Source organism: Monodelphis domestica, chromosome 1, assembly GCF_027887165.1.
Source record: "Monodelphis domestica isolate mMonDom1 chromosome 1, mMonDom1.pri, whole genome shotgun sequence".
Classification (NCBI taxonomy): Eukaryota; Metazoa; Chordata; class Mammalia; order Didelphimorphia; family Didelphidae; genus Monodelphis; species Monodelphis domestica.
This window is the reverse complement of record NC_077227.1, coordinates 391,517,364-391,533,437: the sequence shown is the minus strand read 5'-3', so window position 1 is coordinate 391,533,437 and position 16,074 is coordinate 391,517,364. Positions and strand designations below refer to the sequence as shown.

At 37.4% G+C, this 16,074-nt stretch overlaps 1 protein-coding gene across 3 annotated transcripts in view; it reads left to right on the top strand.

The window, feature by feature from the left end:
* The first annotated feature begins 1,066 nt into the window (after window positions 1–1,066).
* CNOT6 (CCR4-NOT transcription complex subunit 6) overlaps window positions 1,067–16,074 on the top strand; it is a 46,725-nt gene continuing 31,717 nt past the window's right edge. Inside the window, exons 1-2 of one of the 3 annotated variants that reach the window (XM_056811715.1) lie at window positions 1,068–1,447; window positions 9,380–9,498. The gene's annotated coding sequence lies outside the window, so the exon portion shown is untranslated. Of the gene's footprint in view, window positions 1,448–9,379; window positions 9,499–16,074 lie in introns of all 3 variants that reach the window. The other 2 variants (XM_007474172.3, XM_007474171.3) reach the window with 2 other exon arrangements.

Here is a 16,074-nt window from a genome sequence, read left to right as displayed (position 1 = left end):
GGGGCTCTCCATTGAAGTTCTATTTTCTTAGTAAAATAGGAAGCACTGTTTTCAGCTGGAGGAGGTTTAAAGAGGAGATTTAGAATAGCTGCTGTGAAGAATATTATAGAAAGTAAGTCAGAGATGAATAAAAGAATTATCCTATAGTAGTGAGGATTCAGTTAAGATTATATAACATTAATTTAGCGGAGCATCATTTGAATAGAAACAGAAAAGATGGGAACGCCCCAGGGTTGGGGTTTATTAAAGCATGAGTAGGGATAGAGAAAAAGAAAAAAGGCTATTGGAAGAGTAAAATTTGATTGGTGGAAAGGTGTAGTTCACTATATCGCTAAAGCTGGCTAGAGAAGGAAAGGTGCACTGGGAAAGCAGAAAAGATACAGAATAGTTTTGGGAGCAAGGCCCAGGAAGGAATGAAAGGAAAAGAAGTTATGATGGAAAGAGGTATTTCCGAGTTCTGGATCATAGAAAGACTATGGGAGATGATAAGAGCCAAGTTTATGACTTTCTTAATGCAGCTGAGGTGAAGCAAAGATCAAGTAGAAGAGCCTGAAAAAATTGGAAGGTTAAGGGGTGTGAGGGAACAATAACATGTATTTGAGTCTTCAAGAAACAGGTGTGGAGATAGAGGGAAAAAGGAAATCTCTGTGATCCCTTTTGATAAAGGAGAAGCAATGGCTTTGGAGCAAATACCCTACTATAAATGATCAGATACGGTGATAGAGGGAAGTAACAATAATAATTTACATTTATATACAGCTTTCAGTTACAAAGTGCTTTCTTGAGGGGAGGGGAGGGGAGGGAAGGGAAGGGAAAAGGAGTGTAAGGAAAAAAACGGAAGAGGGAAGAGAAGGGGAGGGAGTAAACAGGGCAGACCAGCTTAACTACAGTCTTTTGGCGGGGGGAACAGAGAAGGCAGAAGCGTTTGTTGTGCTTCTCCCCGAACTGGTCCTCGAATGGTTGCGCCTAGAGCCCGTGGCCAATGGGCGGCGGGGATGTTGGGAGCCGGGGCCGCTGTGTGGGCTCTCGCTGGCTGGGGACGGCGGCCGCCGCCATGATGCTTGTTTGCTTTCAATGAAAACGAGGGGGGTGAGGAGGAGGAGGCGGCGGTGGCGGCGGCGGCGGCGGCGGCGGCGAGGAGGAGACGGCAGCAGGGAAGGCGAAGAGGGCGGCGGCGAAGAAGAAGCAGCGGCGGAGGGGAGGTGCTGGTGGAGGGAGTAGCGGCGGCGGCGGCGGCCGGGCTCCGGGCGGGCGGCCGCGGGGCCCTTGGAGGGAACAAAGAGCAGCGGGAGGCTGAGGCGGCGGCGGCGGCTGAGGCGGGAGCGGCGACGGCGGCAGCGGCGGCGGCGCAGCGGCAGCTGGGGGGACTGGTATGGTGGTTCCACAGGTCAGACCCCGCTGCACTCACAGGGAGGAGGAGGCGGAGGAAGGAGGCGAACCCCGAGAGGTAAGCGCACGGGACCAGGATCCCTCAGCCTAGCCCGGGCGGGGAAGGGGCCGAGGCTGAGGAAAGGCCGGAGCGGGGGGGGGGGGGGTGGAGGCGGGAGGGCTGGGCCCCCCCCTCGCGGGGCTCCCGGGCACCGAGGGTCTTTTTCTTAGCCTTCCCCAGTCACTCCTCCAGGAGCAGTCGTTCGCCCTGGAGAAGTTGTCTGCCCCCGAAACTTCCCATCCCTGACCCGCCCAGGGCCGAGGGGCACATACAGGGCCTCCCCCGCTCTCCTGGGGCTGGGGACCCGTGATGTCGCCGCTGCCCCCGCCGTCGCCGCTGCTGCCACCACCTCTTCAGCGCCCCCTCTGCCTCGCGCTCCTTTTCCTTTCATTCATCACCCCCCTCCCCATAAGCACGGAAGCACCGACACTTTAACAACAACAACAAAACCACAACTTTTTTTTTGTCCCGTGAAAGTGGAAAAAATCCCACCACCACATAGCTGCTTGTTAAAGCAGAGCTGTCGGTTGTTTTGATAAGAATCTGCAACTGCTGTTGCTGTCGCTGCAGGTCGGGATGCTGAGGCCTAGTTGGCACTAAAAAAGCCACCACGGCAGCTAGCAGTCAGAGGCTAAGCCTGAAGCCCACAGGAAAGAGAGTTAGGGCTTTGATTGACACAAAGCACAGGGAAACCAAAGGAAGGTGGGTGGGACTTAGGATGACTAGCAGGTAAGTGGCTGAGACTGAGGCTTACATATGCAAGGAATCTACTGGAGAGGATTTGTTTCCAATTCCTTTCTTTGGGGTAACTCCAAGAACATGTCCGCTGCTCGTAATGTTTTTCTAAAAATCTGAGTGAGTAATTTTGTATCCAGTTAGTAGGCGAGACTGGGCAATAGACTAGGTTTGTAACAAGGACGTAGTAATAACTACTTTTTGGGTAACTTGTGTAACTTTGATTTTCAAGGGAGGGAACTGTATTTGCATTGGCTTCACATACAGATAGGTGTGTGCATGTTTTATATTAATCTTGTATCCAGTGATTCATGGGAGCAGACTGTTTTTAGCTATTAAATGGAAGAGTAACACACTAACTTTATAGAGTATATTATAGATCCTAGCATGTTAGAGCTGGAAGGACTTCTAAGATCCCATAGTCCAACCTCCCTCATTTTGCTTGTTTGAGTACTCATAGCCTACTCAGGATCACCTAAAGAATTGGTGGTAGACCTAGGGCTTCTGAATACAAGGTTAATGTTCTAATTCAAGCTTTTCAACATGAATGTTATGTAATTAGTAATAACAGTTGAAACATTTAGTGTTTATGTGGTTTGCAAAGTACTTAAGTTTTCATTTTACTTTTTCACAACAACTTTGCAAGAGGTAAGTGCTATTATCTCTGTTTTGCAGATAAGGAAACTGAGGCAGCAGCATTAAACTCCTTGCCAAGATCACACAGCTAATAAGTATCTCAGGTGTAATTTTAACCTAAGTCCTTCTGGTTTCTATTTCTGTGCATTCTGGTAATATGGCTCTAGTAGTACAATAATTTTTTTTAATGGCTAACTATTATTATGCCAGTTTGAATCCATTCCCCCCTTTTTTGGAATTGGACATAGACTCAAGACTTGACTTATCAAAACTAATTCAGGAGAATTAAGCATATTTCAAATCGTCATTGTGACATTCTGAGATCTGCAGTGAGAAATTGTGTGTTACATGAACATGTCTAAATTTATGTCAGTGTTATGTACTTTCTACTTGGTTGTATGGACCCAATAAAAGTGGTTTTTCTCTTTGGATTCTTGAAACGTAATTTGAAAGAGGAATAAAAGTAATTGTGTAGAAATAAGAAATATAAATATGAAATATGACTAAGGTTTTGAAACAACTTTTTAAAAAGCCGAAAATAATAGAACTTGTATATAGAAATGGAACTTTTTTTTCCTCTTACAAGGTACTTTGGAAAGTTCTACATTTAGTGATGATTCTGATGCTTAAAACATTTTTAGAATATCTCTTTTGAATCTATCTAGTTCTAAATATATTTAAATGATAGCAATTCTTAGTCAAGTCATAATTATAAAGCTGGTTGTTTTGTTTTTTTAAGAGCTTGAAGGTACCTATGAGCAAATATTCTAATTCCTTCATTTTACAGATGAGAGAACTAAGGCTCAAAAAAGTTGTCACTTACCTAAAGTCACATTAATTAGTATAAGAACTTGGACTAGAATCAAGATCTTGTGACTCTCAGTTCAGTATTCTTTCCATCTTTGAGGGTTTAGTTATTGTCTTAAAATGGCCAAAAGTCTTTCAGAACCACTGAGTCTGGTGGATAAGGTAGGTAAATCAATTGGAAAATTCTGTTTTTTGCTTAGAGGTGTAATTATACAAGAACAAGACCATTTGTTTCTCATAAACTGGTTTTGGTAATAATTCAAAATGTGACTTAAGCTTTATTAGACTATTTTTCCAAACGTATCTGTTTAGGACTCAACCCTTGTATTTTATTCCTATCCTCTATACTACTACTACTACTACTACTACTACTACTACACTGTCAAGTGAAAACACTTCATTAAATGATTATAAAATTTCAGGTTTTTTTCTAGACATAATTCAGTTGATTGTTTAGAAAAAGTTCCAACTCTAAAATAAGATTTTGTTAAATGGAAAAATCTGAAACCATTTGCTACTTTAGAAGAACTCCTTATTTCCTGTTATATATAGTTTGTAAATTCATAAAACTATATTACTATTGATACATTGAGTTTTATGAATACATGTATCATTATTGATGAACTTGTAAGTTTATAGATACATGTATCTTTCATACAACACTGAAAAAACCCAAAACATTTTAGTAGAAGCCATCTATCACCAGACTAAATGACAATGATTTTGGGATTTCTGGGTGAGTATATTTTAAAGTTTTCTTCTGAGTATTGCTTAGTTGTCACAAAGCTCCAATCATAGTTCCAGATCTCTAGTGTCCTTGAAAAGTCAATTTTGCTGACATTTCTTTTAATCTCTTTCTCAAAAGAACTTTTGAAAGATTGCTATGATAATAAAAGGGAGTAGTCTAGTCACATAGTGAGACTGAAGAATAACTCAAGCTATGTAAACACTCGCATAATGTTAAAAGACCTGGAGAGAAGGCCCCCACTGAATTAGTTGCACACCATTTCTTTTCTTCACCTCCCTTCTAATCCCCAGGAATGATTTATGGAAAGACCTGGATATAAGTTGCATAAGATAAAGAGGACTGGATGATTTGAATCTGCCATTAAGAGGATAGGCAACACAAATGTGAAGTCAGTGATTATAAGGAGGCAGTGTGATAACTGGAAAAAATCCATTTTACTTGGAGTAATGAGTCCTGATTTTGAATCCATCTTCATCACTTAATTACATGTTTATCTGTGGACAAGTTGTTTCATCTTTCTGGGCTCCAGTTTCATCATCTGAAAAATGGAGATGATACTTGTATCAACTATCTCACAAAATTGTAGGGAAAGTACTTTGTAAACCTTAAAGTACTATATAAATGCAAGTCGCTGTTAATAATTGTATATGTGATCCAAAGGTAGAAATATCATTTGAGCATAAGGGATTTAAGGTGAGTTATATATCTGGCTTCAATTTTAGTTTCTGTGGTTTTGAATTATTCCACCTGCAACTCACCATTTTAATTTTCTTGGGAAGTTAGTGACAGTTCTTTAAAAGGTGCTGCTTAGTATTTAAAACCAGTTATGGCATTGTTAGATATTAATTAAGATATTAGGAAATCTGCAGGTGTATTTACCTGAATTTTGAAACTAATGTTAGACATAACTCATAACCCTGTTCAAATGTGTAAAATTAAAGAATTATTTAAAACTAAATGAAATGGCATCATATTTGGGGAAAGTTTAGCTAGAACAAAAAACATGATACTCATTAAAAGGAGCTTTTAAACAGCTTTGAGTCATAGGAAAGCAATTAATTCCTGTGCAACTGAAATCGGAACCATAAATTCTTTTAGTTACAAATAACCCCCAATTTTTTTCAAACTTTGGGTGGGGCTGGTTGTCTTTTTGTAAATGAACCAGTAACATTTTAGCCAGGAGAATATAAGTTCCTTGATTTCAGGGCCTTTTTCCTTTTCCTTTTTGTACCTCTGGCATTTGTCTTGGTGCTTTACACATACTAGGCACATAAATATTGGTTGGATTGAAATGTTCGTTTGAGTTATTTTTTTAAAATATATTTTGTTTTGTTAAATATTTCTCAATTATGTGTAATTTTAAAAACATTTCAAACATTTTTTGAGTTCCAAATTCTAATCAACCTACCCCTCCCTTATCCCTTGAGAAGGCAAGTACTATGATATCAATTATACATTTCATTTGGATTGCTAAGAAACCTAAAATAGGCAAGTTTGCCTTTACATGGAATATTGAAACTAAAGTCCTACTGTGCTTTTTCATCTTGGCATGGATTTGTGTCCCTGAGTTCTCAAAAATCATAAGCTGTAGCAAGGCCAGTTAAGCTATGAAGGCTTCAAACATGGTCCTGGTGATGAGCTGTGTCTCTGTCATCCAAGAATTATCCTAGCTAAATGTGAGAAGGCTTATTAGCAGAAGGTTAACATTAGCCAGTGGATCATTTTTTTTTTGACTATAGCAACAAACAAAAAGCATACACTGTGGTGTGTAGATTTTAGTCGAAGAAGGCTGAAGGACCATCTGCACTGCCACACTGATGAAATCCCATCTCTTGGAAATATTGTGATTGGCACATAAATAGTTTTTTAATACTTAAAATTTGCTTTCATGATTCTTAGCTTAAATCTAAATTCAATAATACAGATTTAATATTAAAAAATGGAATTTATGACTCAAAACAGTTGTAATCCTTGTTTCCTTGGGATCTATAGCATGATTTTTTTTTTTGTCACCTGGAACTTTTTTCTGATTTTTTTGTTCATGCTATATTCATTTTTTCTCTCAGAGGTCCAAGGTTAATAAGATTTTCCTTCCAGTGGCTTAATGGTTAGATTTATAAGTATTTGACATAGGATCTTACTTATTTTGTCACTTGACATTTTATTCATCTATGTGATTTTAAAAATAATATAAAAAGAAAAGATCCTCACCAATGGAGGAAGACAGTTCTTAAGTCATTTGTGGTAGTCAGAGATCTTCTGCTATACAAACTGGTTTATATATTTAAGTGAATGCTACTTTTCTTGAATATTAATTTGTTACAGGTGTGTATTATTCTGAATGGTTCATGAGTTGATTGAATATTGTACTCCTTTCAGTAGGAGATAGTAGCATGGGAGAAGTTGGGTTTATAAAAAATCAATTTAAGTTATTTTTATTTAGAATTGCCTGTGCAAATGACAATTTTCTGTCCTCCACAAATGTGCATCATTTGAAAAAACCCATGTGCAAATAATGTGACCATGGATGATGGAGACTTCCAGTTCTCATTAAATGGTCCAGTTAAGTAGTTTCATAATTACAGTATTCAAAGACTATTATAGGTGAAGAAAGTATCTATTAGTAATATCCACAGAATTCTTTCTCTGGTGCTGTTCTGGTATTTATCAGTGATTTAAATAAAAAATAGAAATGGTCTTGCTTAGCAATGATACAAAATTGAGAGTGTTTGATAAAAATAAATTTTATCACTATTTTTCTCCTAACAGAGGCTTTAAAAGTCATTTAGTTCTATTGATAGCTGAAGTCTTCTATGAGAAAGGTGTGTCAGACTTGGTGGACCAGGTTGCTCAAACCAGATTAAAATGTAATTGGGAAATGTTTAACAAAATAAAAATACAAAGTACAATACGACAATGTTAATTTGCAGTTTTTAAAATATGCTGTTCTCAGACATCCCTTTCTTACTTGAGTTTGACAGTGGTACCAAGAGGAAAACTTTTTTTACCAGTGAAGATCACTAAGGGATTGTGACTTTCAAGGATATATCAGAAGTAGTACTTTGAACCTCTGTCTTCCCAATTTTTACACTAGCTTTCTAACCACCACACTAAGTTACTTCTCCTATCAATAATGAATGATCATATAATTTAAAGCTGGAAGCAACTTTAAGAGATCATATAACCAGTAGCTTCTGGTCATCAGTTTATGTAGGAAGTAAGTAAGATTGGAGTTTTACTCAGATTTTCTAACTAATCCAGTCTTCTTTCATTCATACCAGTCTGGTTTATGATTTACAGTTATGATTAAAATGATTTTTATGAGTTACTCTTAGGATGTCCAGAAAGTCTTAGTGCAGTTTAGAGTTTTAATAACTTAAAAATGCTCTGAGACTTTTGGGATACCCTGTATATTTCACTTTATAGCTTCTCAGTTATTAAAAGGCAATGATCATGTATTTTTGATTATCTTCTTCAGGCTGAACCCACACTTCACAGAATCCGTTTGAAAGGGGCATCAGATGTCACCTAGTCAACTTGTACTCAAATATTGTTCCCTTCTACAAGTTCTCCCAATCAAACAGTAATATAATTTCCAGCTAAAGAATTCCAAGGATTAAACAGCACATTATCCTAGATTATACTAATCTTTAAGAACTTTTTCCTTATATTGGCCAAATTTTACCTCTCCCCAAATAGCATTTAGGTTACAGTCCAAGAAAGTGCCCAAATTTTATAGATAAATAATATTGTCTTGTGTTCACTTTGTTGTTCATGATAATTGATCTACTCGGTTGATTTTTAAAAAAAGATTAGCCTGTAGAGTTATAAATTTATGCTTATCCCTATTAAATGGGAAAGGGGAAGGAAATGTACATTTATTAATCACCTGTTGTGTGCCAGGCCTTGTGCTTAGTGCTTTACTACAACTATCTTATTTGATCCTCAAGATAATATCCTGGGAGGTAAATGCTCTTATTATCCCCATTTGAACCATTGGATTGATGAAGTCAGGTTACAGTCACTAGGCTACTTGCCTAGTAACACATAGCTAGTAGGTGTCTGAGACTGGATTTGAACTGGGATATTCCTGACAATGGGTCCATTGCACTACCTAGCTGCCTTTATTAAATTTCATTTTCCTAGATCTGCCTGCTCATTCAAAAATACCCAGTGGCTAATGTGTGCAAGGCATTGTGCCATATACTGAGATATCTGAGGACCAAAACAGGATAGTTCCTGCCTTAGAGGAATATATGCACACATACATACACACGTACGCACACACTTTCTCTAACAGTAAAGATAGGGAGTTTCAGGAAAAGTAGTATATAGGAGGTAGCACCTGAGCTGAGGTTTGAAGGGAGCTCAGTGGAGGTGAGTGGTCCAGAAATGGAGCATATCCAGATCTGCTGGTAGTGGCCAAATTATGTAGCAAGGGTAACTGACAATCAGGGGGACTTTCTAACCAGTTCCATAAATCAGTTAATTGATGGGTTTTTAGATGCCTCCAATGTGCTGAATTGGATAGGTTTCAAGGATTCAAAGACAAAAAGCAGAAACAGAACCCTGCCCTCAAGGAACTTATGTGATTCATAAATGGGAGTTTGTAGATTGAATAGAATAACTAGATGGTAGGAGGATATATTTCCGTTATTTTAAAAGATATGAAATAATATATGTACAGTTTCTGGCACAGGTGCTTAATAAATACTTGTTGAAATAATTGTGGTTGCCAATTTTGTTATTCATTTAATCTTTTGTACCAGATCACAACTTCACAATTATGAAAGCATGTAGATAGAAATGATTCAGTATTTTGGCTATCTAGAGAAGAGGGAAAGCAGGATAAAGAAAATTTGGGAAACTTGCAGGAACATAGTATTTACAATTTATGAGAGTGAATAATGAAGAGTGTCTTATTTCTTGCTTGGCTTTAATTTTATTCCATGATATCCAAATCCATAACTGTGATGTTAGGAACCCAACCTATTTTCCATATTTGATGTTTTTATGCATTTCAGATTAGCATGTCTAGTGGATAGAGGACCAGCCTTGGAGTCAGGAAGACCTGGTTCAAGTCCCACCTCTGATACATACAGTCTGGCCCTGGGCAAATCACTTAATCTCTCAGTGCCCCCAGGTAACTTTAAGACTTTTAAGTTGCAGAACAGTTCTTGATCTGCATTAGTAGACATATTCCTCAAGTTCCCTTACACTAGTGAAATTCAAGGTCTTGACCTAAAATGGTGCAAGTCATTTTTATCAGTTAACTGAGTTTCTTGCAAGTAGGTATTTGTTTCATTCTCTTTGTACTTGAATTTCCAACTCCTAGCACAGTCCTTGGCACAAAGGTGCTTAATAACTGCTTATTTCTATGTCTAATTTCCTCACCCTGTTTTGGGGGATGAAGAGCATCAACTTTCACCAGAAATAACCTCTATATCTTCAGCATTTTTATTTATATTTTACTTAATGAAGTTCTTCATTTATATAGAACTTTGTATTAGGCTTTACTTTTATTTGAGGTTAAGACTAAGCATTATATATCTGTTGAATTTTGTTATAGTTAGTTTTGGAGTGGCCTTTGTAATTCTAATAGATAATTTTACATTAGCAACTAATAAGTTGGTAAAATGGTTGCAAATCTGCATTATAATGCTTTCTCTAAGATTTTGGAGGAGAATTGTGGGTGGATTCAGACATCAAGTCATTTCAGAGAGCCATAAAAATAGAAATAACTTTAAACAATACAGATTTAAGTGTGTATTGTTATCTTCAACAAAGGGAAGGAAATTTTAGAGAAAACAATTGGAAGTGGTTTGGAGAACCTGGATAAGTTTAGATCTTTGAAATAAAGGATTAAGTCAATTTAAATAAAAATGAAATTTGAAGTGACCTTGTCCTTTTAAAGGAAAAATACATTAAGTTTAGGAAAACATTGGCAGGAAGGATTCTACTTAGGTTATAAAAGAAATTCTTTCACCTTGCCAGAAATAAGATATTCTCAATTTCTTTGCATTTAGTCTAAGGAGTATCTTTAGAGCCTGGAGTGTCAAGTCAGATATGAAAATAATTCTCCAAGCAATTTGGTTAAGAGTTTTACATACTATGTTTTGGCTTAAGCCAGGTGTTGTGGAAATCTCAATTAAGAAACATTTATTAATCACCTACTATATTCCAGACACTGCTAGGTGTAGGATACAAAAAGAAAAATGAAATAATTCCTGTCCTGAAAGAATTTATATTCTATTTGGAAACACAACAGTTATATGTTTAAATTTAAGTAGAATAAATGCAAGGTAATATCAGGGAGAGATAGTAGCTGCTGGGAACAAGGGAGGGATCAGAAAAGGCCTAACATAGAAAGTCCAATTGTAGCTAAGTTTTATTTAAAGGATTCCCAGAAACAGAAGTGAGGAGAGAACACATTTCCAGCCATAAAAAAGCCCCTATGTAGTGTCACAGAGGAGGAAACACCGTGTGTATGGAGCAGGGAGAAGGGCAATTTGGCCAGATTCTCAAGAACTAGGTTGTGAGGAGACTTGGAATGCTGAGAAGCATTCTTTGCTTTCTTTAAGACTCACTCAATTTAAACATCATTTTCTGCAGAAGACTTTTCCTCATCCCTTTCAACAGCCACTAATGCTTACGCCTTTAATAATATTCTGCATCAACTTTGTACTTATCTTGTATATGCAAATATACACTTATTACAAAGATATTACAAATACAGTAAACTATAAATTTATTTAAGCTCAAGTGGTCCTTCACTACTGCTAGGCAATCCTTATATACTTTTCTTATGAATTCGCTATATCTACACATCAGCTCTTTTTCAAACCTTTTCATCCCTCTTCAAATCTCCTATCCTCCCACTCTCATCTGAGAACCTTGCCTTATATTTTTCAGAAAATATTGATGCCATATTCTATGAGTTCTATCTTCTCTGTCTCATATCACCCATGCTTTTGACCACTATCTCCTTCACTCCTGTCTCATGATGAGGTGGCCTTACTCCTTACCAAGATTAATCTCTGTTCCTGCCCAAGTGCTATCATTCCATCTTGCCTTCTCCAACAGATTGTCCCTTCTGTTGCCTTCACTTTATCACTTATTTTCAATCTCTTTCTGTCTCATTGCTCATTCCTATTACCTACAAACATTTCCTGTGTCTCTCCATCTGAAAAATTCTTCACTTGATCCCGCCATCCTTATCTCTTATACTTTTTGTAGCTAAACTCCTTTAAAACATTTTCTACAATAAGTGCTTCCACTTTCTTTCCTCTTCTCTTTTTAAACCCGTAACATCTGGCTTCCAGCTGCATCATCCTACTGAAACTGCTTTCTCTAAAGTTACCAATGATCCCTTAGTTGCCAAATCCAGTGGCTTTTTCTTGATACTCATTCTCTGAATATGAACTCTCTGCAGCCTTTGACCCTGTTGATCTCATTAATATATTTTTCTCTCTAGATTTTGGGGGCATCACTCCTGTTTTTCTTATCAGACTACTCCTCAGTCTCTTCTGCTTTGGATTTTCATGCTGTCTATATCCTGCTGGCTTCTGTTCTAGGACTGTCTTCTCTTCTTCCTCCATACTAACTCAGGTGGTGATCTCATCAACATGTTTGAGATTTACAGATGATTCTCAAATCTACCTCTCCTGTCCCAACCTCTCTGCTGCCTTCCAGTCTCACATCTCTATCTGTCTTTCAGATATCTCCAACTGAATGCCCAGTAGACATCTTAAATTCAACATGTGCAAAGCACAACTCATCATCTTTCTCCCTCAACTTACTCCCTTACCTATTACTGTGGAAGGCAACACCATCCTCTCAATCCCTTCAATTTACAACCTAGGAATCATCTTCAGGCCCTCATCTCTTGCTTCCATATCCAATGTTACCATTTCACCTTTGTAGCAACTATTGAATACTGCTTCTTCTCTCCTCTGACACTCTTTATCACTCTAGTGCAAGCTCTTAACCCCTCTATTGCATTATTGCAATAGCCTGCTGGTGAGTATGCCTGCCTGAAGTATCTCCACTCCAATCCATCCTCCACCTAGCCACTAAAGTGGCTTAAATCTTCTTAAATACAAATCTGACCATATTAACCCTCTCCATATCCCTCCCTCTGTCTCTCTGAATCTCAATAAATTCCATTGCTTCCTATCACCTCTAGTATCAAAGATAATCTCTGGCATTCACATCCCTTCCTAACCTAGCCCCCACCTGCCTTTCCAGACTTACTACACTTCCAGTGTGTGCTCTTTGATCTCAGTGATACTGGCCTCCTGACTTCCATGAACAAGACATTCATCTCTGAACTCCAGGAATTTATTCTGACTCTTCCTTAGGCCTGGAATGTTCTCCTTCTTCAGCTTCAACTCCTTAAGTCCCAACTAAAATCCCATCTTTTACAACAAGCCTTTCTAAACTCCTCATTCTAGTGCCTTCTCTTTATTATTTCCTGTTTATCCTGTATTTAGCTTGTTTGTATACATTTGTTTGCATGTTTTCACTCCTTATATTGTGAGCTTCTTGTGAACAGTGATTACCTTTTTTGAATACCCAGCACTTATATAACACAGCACCTGGCATAATGTTTACTGATTGATTGACATATACGTGTTGCCCTTCTATTATAATGTTAACTCTTCAAGGTCAGTAACTTCAATTTTTCCTGGTAACTTCAGTGCTTTGCACAGTACTTAATACATGCTTGTTGATAGTCATTCAGATTAGCTCCCGTTGCCTCAAATGCAGCTTTTCCCCAACTTCTTATTTCTTTTCTTTAGTTTTCTTTAGTTTTTTTAATTAATGCTTTTTGTTTTTTTACATTGTATTCATTTCCAAATATATCCTTCTCCAGCAAGCCACCACTTTTAACACAGATCAAAAAAGAAAGTGGGAAAAACTTGTTCAGCAAAAGCATACAACACATCGAGACTGAGAATAAATTCAGTGTTCCATACGCATAGTCCCTGACCTTTGCAAAATCAGAAAAAAGAGCTTTAAACCACCTGGGAAAGTTCACTTTCTCTGTTTTGTATGTCTCATCTCCTACTAGGATGCTTACCTCCTGGTCTTTGTGTTCCTTCCATTGCCTACGATTACAAAATCCCTTGACTCATTGAACACTTTACCAAGATAAAAATGATTATCATTAGGGGGGTGTCTTGTCTTATTAATTTTCCCTCCTGAAAAACGTAAAGAACAGTCATTTGGAGCAGAAGATCTGGATTTGAATCTTAACTTTGTCATTTGTCTTTATGAGAAGTGAGTTAATTTTTCTGAGCCTTCATTTAACTGTCTATAAAGTGAAGAATAATTATACTTAAACTGTCTACCTTTCAAAGGGATCATCTAAGAAAAATTCTTTGTTAAGCCTTAAGGTGATTTAGATGGGAAATATTATTTATATTTTATGAGAAGTCTTCTCCACTAAAGTCTTTTGATACCTTATATATATAATTTGAATACCCCGCTACAAAAAAGCAAGTTCATTTTTTCCCTTTAAAACTTTTTTAGGTATCTTTCAATTTTTATATATTTTCATTTTCTCATAAATCCCTTTCTACTACCTTACCTAGTGAGTCATACTTTTTAACAAAAAATAAGAGCGGGGGAGATTAGCTCAGCAAAGCATCAAAACATCAATTAAAAATTACATTTTAAACAGTATTCCACAACCATACCCCCTTTCCTCTGTAAAGAATGGAAAGAAGTTCATTTTCTCATTTCTCAGGCCAAACTTGGTTATTGCATAGCATTCAGTTTCTTTTAGCTGTTATTAATGTTTTTGTAATCATGTTATTATTTTTCTAAATTCTTTTTATTCTGTATCCATTCATATAAGTCTTCCCATGCTCCTGAATTCTTATTATTCTTTTTTTCATTATAATAGAGTAATAATTCTATTCGTGTACCATACTGCTAACCATTCTCAGTTGAGGGGCATCTACTTATTTCTAGATCTTTGATACTACAAAACGTGTTACTCTGAGTATTTGTATACCTCCTTTTTTGTCTTTGATCTTTGGGGGAATGTATTCCTAATAGACCCTGAAGATTTTTTAAGAGTGCTGGTAGAGTGCAAACTCTGGCAAGATTCTACCAATCTAGAAACTATATGTGTCGTGTCTGTATTTGTTAGCCTAGCACCAACAAGAGAGTCATCCCCACCCAGGTTGATTGCAAGGTAGATTTTTTGTTTGTTTTTTTGACTATAGAAACTCTAAAAGGCTCAGTCAATTAAATTATATAAAGTGATGTGGGGGAGTGACCACACTGATGAAATCATATCCTTGAAGAAAGGATCTTATTTTCATCTCTTTGTATTTTTTGCCTATTGGTCCTATTACATGACTTCTAGCCCTTTAAGTAAAATTAGTAGGGACAAATACAGAATGATGCATTTGAGAAAGAACTGTTGCTAAAATGCAAGAAAAAATAAATGGCTTTAGTCAAGTATGTCATTTTAAAATGTTTTCCTTTTGATTCTTATGAACTTGACAAATACTAATTACAAAAAACAAAAAACACATGAAATAGTGTTTTTATTATAAACAGCTTGCTTGAGAGGGGATATAATTTAATTAACATGGTAGTTCAAAACTGCCTTATCTAAATATCCTTCTGAAATTGTCTCTTTTTTAAAATGGTTTGTTAATAATCATTTATTAAGCTTCTCCTATGTACCAGGCCCTGGAGTAAGTGCTGGGGAAACAAAGGCAAAAGATAGTCCTTATTCTTAGAGAGCTTTAATGGAGCCTAATGGAGGAGATGGCATATAAATTACTTTGTACAAACAAGGTGTATGCAAGATAAGTTGGAGATAATCCAGAGGGCAAGGACTAACATTAGGAGGGAATCAGAAAAACTTCTTGTGGAAGGTGGGGTTTTAGCAGGGATTTCAGGACAGCCAAAAAGAGGAGATGAAGAAGGACAGCCCAGAGTTAGGAAATAGTGTCAGGTGGGAGGAACAGTAAAGAGGCCAATATCAAAGGATTGCATAATTTAGGGAAGGAAAGAAGTCATAAGAAGAGTATAAAGGTAGAAGGGGGGGGGCACCAAGTTGGGAAGGGCTTTGAACACCTGGGTGTGACAGGGAGCCACTAGAATATATAATGTTTGAAGGGAAATGGGATGTATTTTAGGAAGATTGATTTGACAGCTGAGTGAAGGATGGACAGAAATGGGGAGAGAAGAGGCAGAGAGTAACTAACAAGCTATTTTAGTAGTCCATATGTGAAGGGCTGCACCAGGAAGGTGTCCCCACCAGAAGAAAGTGGTATGCACAAAAGTTACTGATGCAGAAAAACAGGACTTAGCAGTGATTGGAGATGAAGGAAGAGGAGTGAGAGTAGGGATTGATGATGATACCTAGGCTTTGAACTTAGGTGACTAGAGAGATGGTGGTTAACTGAAAAATAGGAATTTTTCAGGTTCATCCCACTAGCGGAAACGGGCTTAGTGACCCCTAAACAGTGTGGACTCCTATACTCTGAGTTCTTCAGAATGAGGGTTTGGATTTTGTTCCCTGAATCCCTTGCTAGAATTTTATTTGAAACAGAAGATAGCCCTAAAAGTCTGAATGTCTCAAATTTACCTCCTTTGCTAACTCATGGATCTATAAAATATATTATGTTTTTTTCTCTCTCATAAACTTCCAAATTTCTCAGTTCTTGATCTAGATCAGCACTTGAGTTTCAAT